At 37.5% G+C, this 18,547-nt stretch overlaps 1 pseudogene; it reads left to right on the top strand.

Annotated features, from left to right (window-relative positions):
• Window positions 1–5,425: 5,425 nt before the first annotated feature.
• Window positions 5,426–8,560, top strand: LOC127122860 (tubulin-folding cofactor C-like; annotated as a pseudogene).
• The last annotated feature ends 9,987 nt before the right edge of the window (window positions 8,561–18,547 follow it).

The raw sequence follows: 18,547 nt of genomic DNA, 5'->3' as shown, positions 1-18,547 counted from the left end.
CCAGAAGATCAAAATCGTATCCAGCCCGAGGATCAAAATTAATATCCGACCAGAGGACTAAATTGAGTATAGGTTCAGCCAGAGGATCGAAACTCCAGATTAAGCCAGAAGACTGATTCAGATCCAGCCAGAGGATTGGAAGAAAAATAAACAGCGCGGTGTATTTCCGCGTTTTTGTGGTGTTCTCGGAGCGCAAATTTTCGGTCTGTCTTTGGTATTCAATCACAGCTCACCCCGTTTGTCTGATAAGCTGTTCGCTTTCATCCTACTCGGGTTAGCTGATGATTGAATAGGGGCAGCTGTAACACCCCAAAAATTGCTCTCCTCATTCATGCATTCATTTAGCATTTCATATTGCATTTCATCATGTCAATCAGAATTAGATCCAAGAAATTTAAAAAAAAACGAAAAAACGAAAGAATAAAATAAAATAAAATTTTACAAAAAAAAATAAAAAAAATAAAAATAAAAATAAAATATAATAGAAAAACTTGGACTTGGACCTCTCTCATTTGAACCCACAAAGCCATGAAAATCAGGTTATAAAAGAGGGAGATCAGACAGAAAAAGGAAGAGAAGCAAAATACTCTGAGGTTTCCTTGAAACAAAACCCTTGACAAAACCTGGAGAGAAACCTGACAGAGAACTCAGAGTAACCCCCAGGCAGCTCTGAAAAATTCAATCTGACTCACACACTTTCATCTCACGCAAACCCTAACATTGCCTTGCAAACCCAGCCGTGCCATTTGATTTCAACCGGTCTCTCCCATCAGGTTTGCCTCATTCCCATGATTTTATACTCTTAATTTGGATCATCTGAATGTATGAGGTATGATGGATGAATTTCATTATGTTTTTGCCCACGGGTTTAATTATGCATGAATGGGTGAATCCTATGCCTTGAATGTTTAATCACATGATTTCTGAAATGTATGCCACAGGGTTTGAGGTTTCTGAAACCATACTGTTATCCATGAAAAAAATGTTTATCGTGTTTCACTAACCCTTTTGTTGAGTTTTTGTGAGGGCTCACAGACTCTTGCAGAGATGGTTTGCGTGGTTTTCCCACTTTATTTGTGGGGTACCCCCTGGAGTTTCATTCCGATTACCTGTACTGACTCACCTTTCTTTGATGGAATTAGCTTGGGAGATCCCTGGGTTTCTTACTCCTTTAATTGTTGTTACTTCGGATCTTTATCCGTGTGGTACTTTTACCTCTTTTCCGCATTTTATCGCTTTCTTAGCTGGAAGACCTCGATAGGAGGCATTTGTTTTCTTTTGTTTATTTACTTCTGAGCCCCTTGTTGGCTCATTTACTTTATACATGTTTGTTTTGTATGTGTTCGTATCCCTGCAGGTAGCGCGGTTCCTTCGTCAAGGACTGCCTTTTTGCCCTTGAGCATCCCAAACCCTAAAACCCAAAGCAACACGTTAACTCCTTCAACTACAGGCGAGTAAGTCTCCAAAGGTCGAGCATCCGGTAGATTGCGTAGTGACGTCGTTCGTCCAAAACCCAATCCATAACCCCATAGTTAGCCGAACTACGACTTGCTCTGATTCTCATTCCAGATGAGATACGTAGGCATAAGACGCGATGTCTTAGCGAGCACACATCCCCCCAACCCATAGGTCAGCCGAGCTACGAAGACTCTGATTCTCATATTCAGATGAGATACGTATGCAGTGGATGCGACATCCGCGCGAGTCATTTTCATTTAACCCCCTTTTTTAGTAAATAACACATTAGATAAACCCACACCCTTTAAACAAGAACTACAAAAGTGGATCCCGTAGAGTACTACGGATGCGTAGGGGTGCTAATACCTTCCCTTCGCATAACCGACTCCCGAACCTAAGATTTGGTTGCAAGACCCCGTCTTGTCCTTTCCTTTTTCAGGTTTACTTCGAGCGTTTCCTTTCCCTCCTTTGGGATGAATAACGCACGGTGGCGACTCTTCTGTCATTTTCTTTCGCCGGTTGTTTTTTCGCACACTGTATTTTTCAAGTTGCGACAATAATCACTGCCCCAATTCCATTACCAATTAAATTAACAGTTCCATCAAATACCATGCCCCAACGGGAACCAGGTTCTGGCCCTTCTTCAAGCAATGGTTCATCACAATCTTTTATCTTCAAGTACAAAATCTCTTTGTTAGGAAAATCATACTGCACCGTCTGATAATCTTCAATAGGTTGGTGAGCCAAATGATCAGCCAAGATACTACCTTTAATAGCTTTCTGAGATCGGTATTCAATATCATACTCTGATAACAACATATGCCAATGGGCGATCCTCCCAGTTAAAGCAGGCTTCTCAAAAATGTACTTGATTGTGTCCATTTTGGATATCAACCAAGTAGTATGATTCAACATATACTGGCGTAGATACTTAGCATCCTAAGCCAATGCACAACATGTCTTCTCAAGCATAGAATATCGAGACTCACAATCGGTGAATTTCTTACTGGGTAGTCAATTGCATATTCTTTCTTCCCAGATCCATCTTGCTGACCAAGAACACAACCCATACTCTCTTCAAGCACAATCAAATACATGATCAACGGTCTTCCTTCAACAAGTGGAGACAGAATCAGAGGCTCAAGCAGATACTCCTTGATATTGTCAAAGGCTTTCTGGAAATCCTCGGTCCAATCACAAGACTGATATTTCCAAAGGAGCTTGAATATAGGCGCACATGTGGCAGTCATATGCGATATAAATCTCGAGATATAGTTCAAGCGTACGAGAAAACCTCTGACTTGCTTCTCAGCTTTCGGCGCATGCATCTCTTGTATTGCTATGACCTTGGCAGGATCAACCTCAATACGCTTCTCGCTGACAATAAAGCCCAACAACTTACCAGAGCGAACACCAAAAGTACACTTATTGGGATTCAATCGGAGTTTATATTTCCTCAAAAGCTAGAACAACTTCAACAAATTCTCAACATGTTCTTCTTCATCACTTGACTTAGCAATCATATCATCAACATATACCTTAATCTCTTTGTGCATCATATCATGGAAAAGAGTGGTCATGGCTCTCTGGTATGTCGCACCAGCATTCTTTAAACCAAAAGGCATCACTCGAGAACAGAATGTTCCCCAAGGTGTAATGAATGTGGTTTTCTCCATATCTTCGGGTGCCATTTTAATCTGAATATAACCGTAAAATCCATCCATAAGCGAAAAGACTTTGAATTTAGTTTTATTGTCTACCAACATATCAATGTGTGGCAGAGGAAAATCATCTTTCAGGCTGGATTTATTCAAATCTCTATAATCAACACACATACGGACTTTTCCATCCTTCTTAGGAACAGGCACAATATTGGCCACCCATTGCGGATACTTGGAGGTAACAGGGAAACCAACATCGATCTGCTTATGCATTTCCTCCTTAATCTTCACTTCCATATCAGGATGAGTTCTTCTCAATTTCTGCTTGACCAACTGGCATTCTGGCTTCAAAGGAAATCTATGCTCCACAATCTCATAATCCAAACCAGGCATATCTTGATAGGACCAAGCAAACACATCAGAATATTCACGGAGAAGATCAACCAACCCCTTCTTCACTTCTGGACACAGCTGAGACCCAATCTTGACTTCCTTCACATCATCCTCAGAACCCAAGTTGACTAATTTAATCTAATCTTCAAACGGTTGAATGGTTATTTCCTCGTGCTCAACAAACACGAAAACTCATCAGACACATCTTCATCATCATTCTCTTCCTCAGCTTCGAACACAAGGAAATCAAAGTTTGGAGAGGGAGTAAGATCATTACGTTCAATGGGTTTGAGAACCAACCTGCATAATGATTTGATATTTTGATTTTAGCAAAATAGAGTGCAAACAAATATTATGCAAATGGAAAAATTCTTGTTTATTTATGTTTTTTGTGATTACCATTTTCAGAAAAAGAAAAATTTAAAAATAAACATCATAGATGTGGATGAATAAAAATTGTACTTTTATTGATGATAATAAGGAAATGCCCAACAATGCTTCACTTCTCCCTTAGGCATAGGAGAAGGATTTTTCTTTAATAATTAAAAAAAACTACCTTGAACGATGTACAATAACAGGAACGTCCATAACAACATAATTGTTGCAAGTCTGGTCGTGTGTCACAAAATTGGCACAAGTTTCGTCTTCGTCATTATCTTCAACAATTACAGCTAAGTGTTGATCATCCCCATGAATGAACCATCCACTATGGAAAACTTGTTGCATAGCCTTGGCGTTGGCGTCGAATGGCCCTTGCTGAAATCCCAGCCCAACCCTGTTCTTGTTTTCAACAATCTCCATAACACGACCCCATTTGTCAGTGCTGCCAACCTGAATAAATTCTTGTGCATCCTTTAGAGAAGACATGGATGCCCCAGTCTTCATTTCATCAACAAAAGACAAAGCCTGGAACGGCGTTCCAACTTCCTCTTTAGCTTCTACATAGGTAAAGGATGACAAATGTCTCACTAGAAGTGCTTTCTCTCCACCAGCAACGACAAGCTTTTTGTTCTTCACAAATTTCAAATTTTGGTGCAAAATAGATGGTACGTCACCATCCTCATGGATCCATGACCTTTTCAACAAACAATTGTAGGTCGGGTGAATGTCCATTACTTTAAAACTAATTTAGAAATCACTCAGGCCTATCTTAACTGGAAGGTTCACCTCTCCAATGACAGTTTTACGGGAACCGTCAAACGCTTTAACCACAACTCCAATGTACCTCATTGGTGCCCCTTAATATGACAGTCTTGCCAAAGTTGACTTGGGCAACATATTCAATGACGAACCAGTATCAACCAGCACATTGGATAGAGCGTCCTCTTTGCAGTTCGTTGAAATGTGAAGCGCCAAGTTATGATTTCTACCTTCCTCGAGAAGTTCTTCATCATAAAAGCTCAAGTTATTACAGGAAGTAATGTTGGCAACTATATGGTCAAACTGATCTACAGTAACACCATGTTCTACGTAGGCTTGTTACAATACTTTCTGCAAATCCTCTCTATGCACCTCGGAGTTCATTAGTAGTGACAACACATAAATCTTTGACGGCGTTTGGAGCAGCTGCTCCACAATGTTGAACTCACTCATCTTAATTAGACGAAGTACCTCATCATCGTCATTAGCCTTTAACTTGCTGGATTCACCAGACTGACAAGTTGGAGCATTAATCGGATCAATTTTCGGAACATCGACTTTCTTACCCACTGAAACATCTTCCACAACCTTTGGAGATACAGGACCAAAAACACGACCACTACGGGTCACCTTCACTACATCCGCAATGCTTACCAATGAATTTGCAGCAGGACGAGGAACCTCTTGCTCATTCTCAATCATGGTAGCTTTGTACTTATATGGAACATCTTTATCGGATGAATAGGGGACGGGGCCTACTAACCGTATGACCAATGGCGATACCCGATCTGTTAACATTCTTCCTGTTGTTGTTGTCAAACTCAATAACTACCCGCTCAAGGGTTATAAATACTGGTACTATAATATTTACATCATTGCCCATATACCTGGATTGTTGAACTTGAATAACATTTTCATCCATCAGTCTTTGAATATCCCTCTTAACAATTACACATCCTCGGGGGTTGACGCTACAAATAACACAACCATCATGGTAATGTTCACAATCACTTACCAAGCACAAATCCCAATGAATTTCCACCAGCGACCTCCGGATACGATGCACATCAAAAACCCTGAAATTTCCAGGGCAACCGTCTACCATGCTCACAGAAGCATTGCCATGAGCAGGCAACATATTTGCTTTAACATTTGGCACTTTGTCCTCAAACGACATCATACCACTCTTGATCGGCTTCTGAACTTCTTATTTCAAAGGATAGCAGTTTTCAATATCATGACCAGGAGCTCCCTGGTGAAAAGCACAGTGCAAGTCAGGTTTGAACCACCATGGCAATGGTTCAGGAGTCCGTGGAGAATTTCTGGATTGAATAAGATTCTTGACAACCAAAGAAGGATACAATTCTGCATACGTCATAGGAATAGGGTCAAAAGAGACTTTCTTCCTCTCAAATTTTTGATGATGATTGTTGTTGTAGTTGTTGGTACGTTGTTATGGTTATAATTGATGTTGTTGTTGAACAGGAACTGATTGATTTGTTGAATTATTGGTAAAAACTGGAATTACTGATGATACTTGATGATGATGTTGAAGGGACTGGGAATTTTTCTTCACAAGAGGCCTTCTCTGCCTCCCTACAGACACTGGATTAACTTCTCCTTCCTTCTAGAGAAACTACCGCTGTATTTCTTGCTCGCCGAAGCTTCATCTTTGGATAACCGTCCTTCTTAGACACCTTTATCCAATCTCATCCCCATGTTCACCATTCCAGTGAAATCATTAGGGGCACTTGCAATCATACGTTCATAGTAAAATGAACTCAGCATTTTCAAAAATATCTGGGTCATTTCCTTTTCCTCCAGTGATGGACTAATCTGAGCAACCAACTCCCTCCATCTTTGGGTGTACTCTTGAATGTCTCTTTGTCCTTCTGAGACATCGATCTCAACTGATCCCAATCGGGAGCCATATCAACATTGTACTTGTATTGCTTGATGAAACCCTCTCCCAAGTCATTAAGAGTATGGACACTAACATCGTCCAAGCCCATGTACCATCTGAGTGCAACACCAGTTAAACTATCTTGGAAGTAGTGGATGAGTAACTAATCATTGTCGGTCTGAGTAGACATCTTTCAAGCATACATGACAAGATGACTCAGAGGACAGGTATTCCCTTTATACTTTTCAAAGTTAGGTACCTTGAACTTTACCAAAATCTTGAGAATAGGCACTAAACACAGCTCAGTAACACTATTACCGAACAAATCCTTTCCTCTTAGGGTCTTAAATTCCTTGTGCCGCTCAAGAAACTAATCCTTCATCTCGTCAATATTTTCATAAACATCAGGACCTTCAAAAGGCTAGGAATGGTAGATGGTTTCCTCGACACGAGGAAGAGTATGCATAATGGGAGGAGGTACAAACAGGACCGGGCTAGATGTCGGCATAGAAGCAAATGTTGGAGCGAACCCTTCAGGCACAAAGTTGGGTGGAATTCCCTAAGGGAACCAAGCAGGCATGGCAGGCGCAGACTGGTTAGCTACTGTAGCGGTAAATTCCTGACCATCAAGCTATGGATAAACTTGACGTCAATAAAACCAGAGTCACCACCGCGCTTTTATTATTTCGGGTTAAATACACTTTTCCCCCCTGTAATGTTAGCGAGTTTAGGATTACCCCCCTGTAAAAATATTTTTTGTAAACCCCCCCTTATGTTATGTAGATTCCTTCATAGAACCCCCTAATATCCAGGTGGCATGGAATCTAATAAGAGTTCCTACACCTGGCATATTTTTAATTTTGTTAAAGTGATTATGTGTCATTTTACACTTTTTAATTTCTTTTTACACTTTTTAATTTCAAAGAAGCAGAAGCAGCGTTACAGAAAAAGCACTTATCAATGCTAGACCGTCTCTCCAAACGCCAACAATCCCGTTCAACCAGCTCCACTGACCCTTCCACCGAATCAACTTCCTCCTTTCTCTCCCGCTTCTCCGAACTAAAATCCTCCATCGAGTCTCATCTCTCCGACTCCCAATCAGTTGCTTCCGATCCATCTCAGCTTAAACCGCATTTGGATAAAATCTCCGAATCAATCTCCGATTTGGAAAAACTCGTCGCTCAAAGCTCCTACTTTCTTCCTTCTTATGATGTTCGATCTTCCCTTAAAACTGTTTCCGATTTGAAACGTAGCCTTGAGAATCTCAGCTCCGAGCTTATCCCTAAAAAGAAATTCTCCTTCAAGAATAAGGCTAGTAAGAAAGAGCGAGATTCCGTTGTTCCAGAATCCAAACAAAGTATAGCACCGGTGTACAATTCCGTCCAACCGAGCTATGTGGCGCGTGATTCTCCAGGGTTTAGGAACAAAACCGGTGAGGTTTTGGTTGGAGAGTTTAAAGAATCGGAGATCGGGGAATTCACGATTTCGGATCTAGATTCTTGTGAAGTGAGGATTATTGGTTGCATTAGGGCGCTTTTCATTCATAGATTGAAGGATTGTAGGGTTTACGTTGGGCCAGTAACGGGATCAATTCTGATTGAGGAAGCTGAGGGTTGTGTTTTCGCGATTGCGTCGCACCAGATTCCGATTCATGGTGCTAGAAGACGTGATTTCTACCTTAGGGTTAGGAGGGATTGAAGAAGATCTTCGAGGTGCTGATCTTGATGCTGAGACGGAAAATTGGGCCAATGTGGATGATTTCCGGTGGCTACGTGCGGTGCAAAGTCCGAATTGGTCGATTTTGCCGGAGAATGAGAGGGTTGGGATTGTTGATATATCTAATTCAGGAAGTAGTGACAGGAATTTGGTTGTGTTGCCAAATATTGGTACAGTGAAGTGTAATGGAGATTCTGTGAGAAGCCAAATCTGTTGCAGCCATAACAGGCATTAGTTCCGGTGTAGAATTTGATGGACATTTCATTGGAGTGTGCAAGGGTTTTCTATCTAAATTGAGTTTATGGGTGAGCTGGTGTAAGTGTGTCTCTGCAACCGCAACAGCTAAGAGCCTACTTGGAATCATACATTTCACATGTGAAAATAAAAAAATTAAAAAGCCACGTCTGAAATAAAAAACCAAGATTCCATGCCACCTGGATATTAGGGGGTTCTATGAAGGAATCTACATAACATAAGGGGGGTATTGAAAAAATAACTTTACCAGGGGGGTAACCCTAAACTCGCTAACATTACAGGGGGCTAAAGTGTATTTAACCCTATTATTTCCAAACGAAAAGGGGAAAGTACGAACAAAACCTAAAGATAAGAAGTTTTCAAATCAAAACTAATAAAATTCCAGAGATTACAGGTAAGGGGGTTGGTTACACAAAGGGAAGGTGTTAACACCCAAAGTGTCTTAGGTACTCCTAGGGAGCCCTTTTTTATGTGTGCATATGTTTAGGTATAAAAGATGTTTGATAAGAGGAGTGTGGGGATGAGAAAAGAATTTATTTATTATATTTTTGTTTAACAAGGCCTTCGATCTTGTGCTTGCGTACCAACATAAGAATGAGGGATCAAAACCTCGTAGTTCGTGGTAAAAATTTCAAATGAGTTCATGAACTGATTTTAACAAAAAGTTTAAGTAAAAGGGCATAAAAGGCCAAAGTTTTGATTGGGGTTGTTAGTTCTTTTTTTGTCTTTTTAAATTTAAGTCAATATGGTTAAGTTTATTTACAAATTTGATTAAGAAAAGATTTAAAAATTCATTGGCATAAGGCCAAAGTTTCTAATCATTAAAACATGTCTATGTTTGAAATTACAAGCAAAGAAAGTTTTTGAAAAAAGGGAGAGATTTTGAAATTTAAGAAGAGGAAGGAGATGAAGGGACTATCCTAAACACAAATTTAAAATTTAAAAGTTGAAAAGGTCTGACCAATGAGATGCAATCCAACAGACAAGAATGTCATTTAGAAACCCATTTTCCTTTGAACTTTGATCAAGCAATAAGCAATAGGAAATAAGCAATATCCAGACATCATAAAGATCATGGTATCAAATAAAGATAGCCACATCCAAGAAAGCATTCTAATAGCTAGCAGTCTTCATTGTCTTCCAATGTATCAGATGAAATATTCCTTAATCAACTGAGACCAAAACATCAGATATAGACAAAAACAAAATAACAATTAAGCACATAGACAAAGTAGGAGATGAATCAAAGAGACCCCTAAATCTTGCATCAGATGAAATTCACTGTCAAAGATAGCTCAGTCTCCAAATGTTGGCATTAGCCAAGTCCTTTAGCATAGGGAATGTTGCATAATTCTAAGTCCAAAGCTTAGATCAAGTTTCAATATCCCACAAAATGTTTTTTAGGGTTTTTGTTGTTATTAGGTGTTTTAAGGTCCTAAGACCACAAACAAAATGAAAACACACAAACAATATATACAATCATAAGATATGGCTCAAATGAGCAAAGTGAAAAAGGACTTAAACATAAACAAGTTATATGAAATGTAAATGGCAATGGATGATAAATGACTGAAATTTAAATTGCATAAAGTAAATGACTTGAAAGTAAAAGCATAATGAATAAGAGTTAGTCAATGGTTAGTCAAATGTTAGTGTTGAGTTTTAATTAATTAAGTCATTCTTTGGAGAACACTCAACCATTCATTCACAAGTATGGATCCTTGAGCCAAGACAACTTGGATAATTCAACAAGTATGCCACTAGCTCTCATGAAAGGAAAAAAGGTCAAGTCTCCACACAATGCCATGAAGAATGGGAGACTTACAATCTCGCTTACTAGAATGTTATGCCTTAAGGGTCAAATTTAGATTTATGTTAAGCAATTATAATTGGACTTATGTATAAGTCACAACTATCGGAGGTCGGGAAATAAAAATATAGGTGTTAATGCAGGTTAGAGATTTGGTACAAAGAACCAAACTCCTACAACATACCACACACTAAAAGAAAATGGGAGGGACCTATCTCAGTCATACATATATTTATTCATCTAACACAAGGTCATTGATGAATCAATTAGCATTTAGACATTAGAGATTCCATTGGTCAAATGAGAGAATGGGGAAGAATAGGGATGAAGATGAAGAGGGAGTGGGAAATAGAAAGACAAATTGATCATGAGAGGAATTTCATCTGATCAAAACCATCCATTCATTTTGGGAAATGAAATGTACATTTCATCAATCCCCTAAATCCAATAGTTTTGATCCAACAAAAGTCAAATCAACCATGACCAAGGCCTAAACAGAAATTCAAACATCACAAGACCATAAAAATGGCTCAACATAATTTTTAAACATTTAATCAATTAAAAATCAATTTAAAAAATGAATTTAAATGTATTTTAATTTGGACAAAACCTCAAATCCCTTCAAAACACCAAATAAATGGCCAAGGGATTTATCCTAGGTCAAACAATGTCAAAGGACTTTAGACAAAAAACTTCATGATTTGTAAAAAGTTAGAAGTATTTTTAAACAATTAAAAATATGCAGAAAAACATTTAATTCATGAAAAATACCAAAATTAATCCAAAAAATAATTTTAATTCAGAATGGAAGAGAAAAATATTTAAAGATTTTTGTTGAAAGTCCCATATTTTTTGGATTAAAAATGGATTTATTATGAATTAAACAAAATAAGGGAATTAAATGAAAAATCAGAAAATACCAACACTCAAGGGCCATCAGATCTCCCTCATTAGTTGAGGTGGCAGGTTTGATGGCCAAGCGCACGCTATCCACGATACACCTCGGTCAAAGCATCACACGTGTGGTAATTAAAAGGAAATGCCAAGATTAAAAGTTTTGAAAGGATCTGATGGTTTGGAAGGTGTCAACGCACTACCGTAGCCCTAGCTCTGGCCATCTTCTCCGGTGGACCTCACTGGACTGGTCCATCATAAACCATTACCAAAATGAAAAATAAGGACATGATTTTAAAGGAAAAATGCTCAGGAGCTCGAACCTGACCTCCATTTCATCCAATTCCAAGTATATTGAAAGATACATGGATTTGAAAATTGAGGTTCATGATCTGAGTTGCTTTGATTTGACCTCAAAGCAACTCAGTCTCGTTGCCTACATTGGTAGGACTTCAGACAACCAATAATCAAGCAAAATAGTTGAGAAATGAGGGAGAATTAAAGAAGAGAAGTTTTAGAAAAATCACCTTCGGGTAGCTTCAATTCAACTTGATCTTGCTTCCAATTTTCCTTGGCTCGACCCTAGAAGTTTGCAGGAAGTGAAATGGATCAAAGAGAGGCTTGGATTCTTGGAGTTTCAATCTCAAAACAGAAGGAGAATTGAAACTCGATTTCAAGTGAAATCTTCAAGTTTATCCTTTAATGGAGGCTAGGGATGCAAGGGTTCAAAGCTTGGGCAGAAGGAATCCTCATTCTGATCACAATGGTCATGTATATATAGCCTAGCATCTTGCTTTTCACACACTTTAAAACTTTGCCAATTTTAGCAACTTTGGTGCATGGATGCATGGTAAATGATTAAGGCCCAATTCATGATGCTATCATATTCCAATTCGTGCATAATTGACCCTGTAGCAATAACATGTAAGCATGCAAAAGGAAATGGATAATTGGATTCAAATCTTGCCAAAACAAACCTATGAAAGGAACCATGCCCAAGTCCCTCAAATCTTGTCCAAATGAAGTGATCTAGGACTCTTTGGAAAGGTGACATCAAGGGGAAAAACTTTGATGTTGAAAACATTTCCATTTGAAGTTTGGATCATGATGAATTTTGAGGTGTAAGTTTGAGAAATCAAACATAATTGAAATTTTTCTAAGTACCAAGTCAAATGACCACTTCTTCCACCTTAAATAACTTTTTCTATGAGCTTCAAATGGAAATGGCTCCTTCATCAAAGTTGTAACTCTTTCGATCCTTTTAAATTTGGTCACATATTTTACCTCATTTTAATTTTGCATGAGGGAGTTAAGCATTTTATAAGTTGAGGAAAATTGCTTGTTCAATGGTAATGGCCCAAAATGATCTATAATGTTTCCTCTTAGCACATGCCCTTGGAAGTTGAATTTGACATTTATCAAAGAATAAAAGTTGGAGAAGGAATCTTTAAATACATCATGAAACTTGTATGGTATTCATATCATAAAAATTGAGCAAGGTATGGTCTTTGGAAGTTGACCTCCTAACTAGGGCACAAACAAGATGACCTATAATATTTCACCATAAAAAATGACTTTCCAAACAAAACTAGATCTTGATGTCAACCTTAAAGTTGTTTGGAATGTCATAAGGAGTAACTTTGCTCTTGTAATCATTTTAATATGACAAAAATTGTAGGAGATAGGGTCTAGGAAACCCCAATTTTGACTAGTCGACTTTCTCTGGTCAACCTCTTTGAACCAACTTGCAAACTTGAAGTTATTTTGATCTTTGGGACTCATGGAGGATAATTTATGCATAATATGATGTATTATTAAGTTTCCCTTGATATATTGGACCAAATGTTGAAGAAACTTGCTAAGGAAGTAACACAAGATACTCAGATGAATTAGGGTTTCCAAGCCAAACTAGCTTCAAACTCTTGATGAACTATTGATCCAAATGATAAATGAAGAAAATGGAGATCCATATATGATGTATAGAACCATTGTGAACCATCTCTTGATTGATCTCCTTGCACTAAAGGACTCAAACCCTAGTTGTGAGCTTGATAGGGTATTGGTGGATGCACACATTACCTATAAAAGAAACAAAGCTATACATGGACATATTTTTGGTATTTTGGTTAGTAAACTAAGAAAAATAAATTATGCTAGGAGGATGGTCGATTACTTCATTCCACACTTCATGACACTTAGGACAAATTTATGCATCAACCCAAAGTACCTTAAATGATTCATGATCACCTAGGAGGTAGATTTGAAATGATGAAAGTTCATCAAGTATAAATCCACACATCATGAACAAGATGGACACAAACCATCCAATTGATACAAGGGAAAAGAAAGAGATGAAGGAGAGGGAAACAAGAGAAGTCACACACAAATTGGATCAAAAAGTTGATCAAGTCATCATCAAAACCAATCATCCATTTTAGTGGATTAGGGTTTTCACCCCATCAACACCCAAGATCCATTGAATTTGATGAGACTTGAAGTCTAAATCATCATGATCCAAGGCCAACAAAAGTTCACAAGGTCACACAAATATGAAATGAAATAAAAATAAAATAAAAATTCATCAAAGTTATTTTTAAATGATTTTTAAAAAATAAATAAAGTGGAAAATCCATAAATTCCTTCATAATACCAAATAAATGGCCAATAAAATTATGGAAGGTTGGAAATAAAATAAGAAACATATAATAAAATTTACAAAATTTTAAAATGCAGAAAAGTATTTTTAAACCAATTAAAACAAAGGAGAAAAGAGAAAATTCATGAAAAATAGGAAATCAATGAAATAAAATATGGAAAATAAAATCAGATGAAGAAAAATAAAAGAGAATTTTAGAAATTATTTTGGGATTTTTTGGATGAAAAATGAAATTACTATGAATTTTTAAAGAAAAAGAAATTTAAAATAATAAAAGAAAAAGAATTATAATCAGAAGAAAAAAACACTGAGTGTTAGATCACGCCCCATTCATTGATGTGGCATATCCAACACTCCAAAGGTTAGGATGCATGGTGGAACACGCTGCAAGCCAAACAAAGGATCCAGTTTAAATCCAACAAATCAAAACATTCCAATCTGCCAACGTGTATGCTCCAAACTCAGACCACCTGAGGAAAACTCTGGTCGTCTTCTCCGATGATCTCTCACCGGAGTTTCATCGTTTAGTAAATTCAATACGCGAGACCACTACCATTGTGATCCTCTTATCATCCCGAATTCAACCTTATACTCCAAACTCATTTATGTGAACTGAGGAAAGGAAATTTCAGAGAAGTTTCATAAACAAGCAAGTCACAAAAAATTAAATTAAATGATGAACACGATAAATCAACACCAGATAAGTTAGGGGAAAGCATCAGAGAGTGAAGGACTACATTGTGGTAACTTGTTTGAGTTCAAATGATGCTCAGAACAACCTTGTCCAGATGGTGATCAGAAGTTGATGAAGCTCGATCTAGTTAGAGAACTTCAGAAAGTCTCAAAGCTTGGGAATTGTTGCAAAAGTTTCAGAGGATGCCGATGGAGCTAATGGAATCCGGAAATTGGATTGAAAGAAGCTAAAACTCAAAACCCGATAGTTGAATTTTCTAGAAAAATTTCAAGTTGCAATTGGGGTTTCTTGGTTGTCCAAAGCTTGCAAATGAAGGAAATAGCTTCCTCTATTTATAAGGAAAGTGTTTGTATCCAAATATGTGTGGAATGATGCAAAATTCGTGCAAAACGAATTTGATCCAAGTGTGTGAAAAGTGTGACTTGAAACTCATCAAAACTCAGCCAAATGATGCGTTTTAAGTGTCAATTAACTTCTGGAGTCTTGTTAAAACATGTTTAGGATCAAGACACTTGCTAATTTGGCTTGGATTTGAGATTAGTCATGATTAAATTTCAGGCAATGGTGATTTCTTCAGTTCCAAGTCACCATGTTGAACTCAATGGGGTATCCTGCTCAAGAGGCTTTTTGATCCCATTCTTTTTGCAATATGTTAACATCATGGCCAAGATTACAATGTTCCAAGAAAGGTTTCATTTGGATGTTTGAGCACAAAGTTATGGTATGTTGAGGTTGGTATGAAAAACTAGTTATGTAACTTAGAATAATTTGAGTGCTTCATGGCTGAAAATGACTTATAATCTCCCAATTAATTCCATGGCCTTCCAAGCATATTTTGACCTTGATCCTTGAATAAAACTTATATATGGCATCATAAATGACATTGTGAAAAAAGAATCAGCTTCATATGCTGAAAATTTAAGAAGTTATGATCCTTGAAAGTTGGGGAAAAGTCATTTGAAAGTATGTCAAATTTCACTAAGTCCGCAAATGACCTACCTATAATGTCTCCAAACTTTTGATGATCCTCCAAGCATAATTGTCTATTATCGTGTAAATAGAAGTTGTAGATGACGTTGAGAAGAGTCATATGCAAAAAGGAATCATACAAAAATGTTGATAATTGAAGGAGTTGTGACCATTGGAACTTTGACTTCAAAATATTGACTTTTTGGTCAAACCACTTGGAACAAGCTTGTGTACTTAGACTTTTTTGCATTCAAAATCACATGGGTGATCATATGAACTCAAACTAAGGTGTAATTAAATGTATCTTGATTAAATTTCTCAAAGCTTGAGTTGCTTGTTGAAGAAGGCGTGGAAATAAACACATGAACCTTTTGTCTTTCCTTGAGAAGTAAGCCACAAAACTTTGAGATGCTCTTGATTTGAGGAGCCCTATCTTTCACAATAAACTTAAGGAAAACAAGACATATTTTTTCTATTTTTATTAGAGATTAGATGAGCAATTAATCATATAAACACAAAGGTAAAAACACCATCAAATAGGTGATTGGTGATCCCTGCAAAAGAAAACCCAAAGATGGATAAAGGGAAGGAACAAAACGTGACCTTGTTTGTATGCAAAAATGAAAATGAGATGTGGGATATTAGGTTTAAAATTAGGGTACGACAAATGCCCATATTTAAGTTTCTTCAATTTGGAGACATGAAGGTTGAAACCTTCGTCTCAACAAGATTAGACCCAATTTTTGGCCCTAAGATACCGCAAGATGTTTATGATATGATACACAAACAAGGATCTCTGTATGGAATATAGCGCCACGAGAGACAAAGGATTTCTAGAGGAAAGAGGAGACTGGAATTCTGTGGGGAAATGACAGATTCCAAAGGGGTACCCGGCTGGGGACAAACAAAGTTCTGCAGGGGGAAAAGGAAGAGTTCTAAAATAACCAATGCATGGTTAGAAAACGAACTAAAGATCTCATGGGTAAGACTTATCAAAGCAAGACCTCTTCGGGGAAAAGCAAACATTAAAAGGGGGAAAACCCTGACTCCAATAGGAGAGGAATATTACCTAACTATCAGTTGAGTGATAACTTAACAAAGATAATAAGCCAAAATGGAATGATTACCAACTACTAGCCAAGTGGTAACTTAACAAAGGTAACCAATCAAAGGTAAAAGAATGATTACCTACTATCATCCGAGTGATAGCTTAATAAAGGTAATAAAATAAAGGTGAAAGGAATATTACCTACTATCAACCGAGTGATAGCTTAACAAAGGTAATAAGCTCAAAAGAATGATTACTAACTACCAGCCAAGTGGTAAATTAACAAAGGTAACCAATCAAAGGTAAAAGAAATATTACCTACTATCATCTGAGTGATAGCTTGACAAAGGTAATAAATGAAAGGATGATTACCAACTACCAGGCAAGTGATAGATTAACAAAGGTAATCAATCAAAGGTAAAAGTAATATTACCTACTATTAGTCGAGTGATAGCTTAACATAGGTAATAAGCTCAAGAGGATGATTACCAACTACCAACCAAGTGGTAACTTAACAAAGGTAACCAATCAAAGGTAAAAGGAATATTACCTATTATCAGTTGAGTGATAGCATAACAAAGGTAACCAACCAAAGGGGGACCAAAGTTCATACCAGGAATGAATTGGAGAGAAACGGTCAAAGAGAACTCAATCCACGGAGTAAATAAACTCAATTGAGGATTGATCTCATCCAGATAATAAACTAGAGGGGAAATTGAAACAAAATTTTCCACAAGGATCAGACTTAGTGGGGAATTATAAAGGATAAACACTTTCTGCTTAAGGTCGACACTCTATTGGTGAGACGACGCACACACTCTGCAGGGAGGAAAGTTCCAGAGAGTGGTGAGGAATTATTGCAAAAAATTCAAAATGCACAAATAAACATCATGATGATATGTATATGCATATGGTTATGCTGACAAAACAAACACAAAGGCGCGAGACTGATAACATAGTACAACCAGATACTTGGCTAATCTCAACAAGATGGAGATGCTGGCAGCGATTCATTGGGGATTACACCACTCTTGCAATCTGATGCTGGGGAGACTTGTTATAAAAGAAAATCTGGCCTGGGGAACTCACTGAATTCTATTCTTCAGGATCTTACCATCTTTGGGATTGCCATTATCATTCCTCTTTTGTATTCACAAGTCGAGGAAAATACATATCTTTATTTGTAAATTTTCAAAAATATGATTATTTTAAATATATTTTTGTTTAAAAAATGATCATAAAAAATAAATGAAATTTCATAGACCGAAACAAAATAAGAATAGCAAACAAATGGGCGAAAGGCTCAAATTTTATTGATAGAATGGTAGTCTGCAAATGGTGTGACTCCATGGATTATTACAAAGTTGGAAAAATGGTAAATACGTGGAAAGGGCTACATTGAGACACAATGACCGCTATTCTCCCTAAAAACTTTGAATTCCCCTATGCTCTAGACTTTGGTCGAGGATGACTGAATAGGAATCTGTGATAGGAAATGTTGCTTCAAACGATCAAGTCTGGCCTGATAGAGTTACTTTCCATATTCCCTAAATTTTGCCTAGATTTCCCTTTTAGGTTCAATCTACTAGGATGATTACTTTCTATTTTATGTCTCTATCTTTTTCCTGGACTTCCCTTTCGGGTTTTGAATCCACCGAGACGCTCATTTTCCCTAAGTCGCCCTTTCGAGTTTTCAACTTAGCGAGTTGTTATTTTATTCTTCTAGGTGAAGTATTTCTTGACTGCATCGACATTCACAGGACGAGGGAGCTCCTCACCATCCATAGTCGTAAGAATCAACGCACCACCTGAGAAAGATCTCTTAACAACTTATGGGCCTTCGTAATTAGGAGTCCACTTGCCCCTATAATAAGTGTTGAAAGACAAGATCTTCTTGAGCACAAGGTCACCTTATCTGAATATGTGGGGTTGAACCTTCTTGTCAAATGC

The sequence above is a fragment of the Lathyrus oleraceus genome, chromosome 2 (genome assembly GCF_024323335.1).
Source record: "Lathyrus oleraceus cultivar Zhongwan6 chromosome 2, CAAS_Psat_ZW6_1.0, whole genome shotgun sequence".
NCBI classification, from domain to species: Eukaryota; Viridiplantae; Streptophyta; class Magnoliopsida; order Fabales; family Fabaceae; genus Lathyrus; species Lathyrus oleraceus.
Note: the sequence above shows the minus strand (reverse complement) of the source record. Positions and strands in the feature narration are given on the sequence as shown.